This window comes from Ursus maritimus, unplaced genomic scaffold (assembly GCF_017311325.1).
Source record: "Ursus maritimus isolate PB19 unplaced genomic scaffold, ASM1731132v1 scaffold_24, whole genome shotgun sequence".
Lineage (NCBI taxonomy): Eukaryota > Metazoa > Chordata > Mammalia > Carnivora > Ursidae > Ursus > Ursus maritimus.
This window is the reverse complement of record NW_024424897.1, coordinates 20,723,219-20,725,375: the sequence shown is the minus strand read 5'-3', so window position 1 is coordinate 20,725,375 and position 2,157 is coordinate 20,723,219.

The window sequence follows — 2,157 nt, the reverse complement described above, 5'->3', positions numbered from 1 at the left end:
AGTTGCCCAAAGAGCCGACGGTCCATTTCTGGGTTCTCTATTCTGTTCCATTGGTCTATGTTTTTGTGCCAGTACCATGCTGTCTTTGTGATCACAGCTTTGTAGTACAGCTTGAAATCCGGCAACGTGATGCCCCCAGCTTTGTTTTCCCTTTTCAACAATTCCTTGTTGATTCGGGGCCTTTTCTGGTTCCACACAAATTTAAGGACTATTTGTTCCAGTTCTTTGAAAAATGTCATTGGTATTTTGATCGGGATAGCATTGAAAGTGCAGATTGCTCTGGGTATCATGGACATTTTAACTATGTTAATTCTTCCGATCCATGAGCATGAATATTTTTCCATCTTTTTGTGTCTTCTTCAATGTCTTTCAAGAGTGATTTAAAGGACCTATATTCTAGAAACTATAAATCACTCTTGAAAGACATTGAGGAAGACATAAAAAGATGGAAAGATATTCCATGCTCATGGATTGGAAGAATTAACATAGTTAAAATGTCCATGCTACCCAGAGCAATCTACACTTTCAATGCTATCCCGATCAAAATACCGAGGACATTTTTCAAAGAACTGGAACAAATAGTCCTTAAATTTGTATGGAAACAGAAAAGGCCCCGAATCTCCAAGGAACTGTTGAAAAGGAAAAACAAAGCTGGGGGCATCACAATGCCGGATTTCGAGCTGTACTACAAAGCTGTGATCACAAAGACAGCATGGTACTGGCACAAAAACAGACACATAGACCAATGGAACAGAATAGAGAGCCCAGAAATGGACCCTCGGCTCTTTGGGCAACTAATATTTGATAAAGCAGGAAAAAACATCCGGTGGGAAAAAGACAGTCTCTTCAATAAATGGTGCTGGGAAAATTGGACAGCTACATGCAAAAGAATGAAACTTGACCACTCTCTCACACCATACACAAAAATAAACTCCAAATGGATGAAAGACCTCGATGTGAGACAGGAATCCATCAAAATTCTAGAGGAGAACATAGGCAGCAACCTCTACGACATCGGCCAAAGCAACCTTTTTCATGACACATCCCCAAAGGCAAGAGAAACAAAAGATAAAATGAATTTATGGGACTTCATCAAGATTAAAAGTTTCTGCACAGCCAAGGAAACAGTCAGAAAAACTAAGAGGCAGCCCACGGAATGGGAGAATATATTTGCAAATGACACTACAGATAAAGGACTGGTATCCAAGATCTACAAAGAACTTCTCAAACTCAATACACGAGAAACAAATAAACAAATCAAAAAATGGGCAGAAGATATGAACAGACACTTTTCCAATGAAGACATACAAATGGCTAACAGACACATGAAAAAATGTTCAAAATCATTAGCCATCAGGGAAATTCAAATCAAAACCACACTAAGATACCACCTTACGCCAGTTAGAATGGCAAAAATTGACAAGGCAAGAAACAACAATTGTTGGAGAAGATGTAGAGAAAGGGGATCCCTCTTACATTGTTGGTGGAAATGCAGGTTGGTACAGCCACTCTGGAAAACAGTGTGGAGGTCCCTTAAAAAGTTAAAAATTGAGCTACCCTATGATCCAGCCATTGCACTACTGGGTATTTACCCCAAAGTGAAGGGAAGGGCCATATGCACCCCAATGTTCATAGCAGCATTGTCCACAATAGCTAAATCATGGAAGGAACCAAGATGCCCTTCAACAGATGACTGGATTAAGAAGTTGTGGTCCATATATACAATGGAATATTATTCAGCTATCAGAAAGAACGAGTTCTCAACATTTGCTGCAACATGGACAGCACTGGAGAAGATAATGCTAAGTGAAATAAGTCAAGCAGAGAAAGACAATTATCATATGATTTCTCTCATCTATGGAACATAAGAAGTAGGAAGATCGGTAGGAGAAGAAAGGGATAAAGAAAGGGGGGTAATCAGAAGGGGGAATGAAGCATGAGAGACTATGGACTCTGAGAAGCAAACTGAGGGCTTCAGAGGGGAGGGGTGTGGGGGAATGGGATAGACCGGTGATGGGTAGTAAGGAGGGCACGTATTGCATGGTGCACTGGGTGTTATACGCAACTAATGAATCATCGAGCTTTACATCAAAAACCAGGGATGTATGTATGGTGACTAACATAATAAAATTAAAAAAATATTAAAAAAAAAAAAGA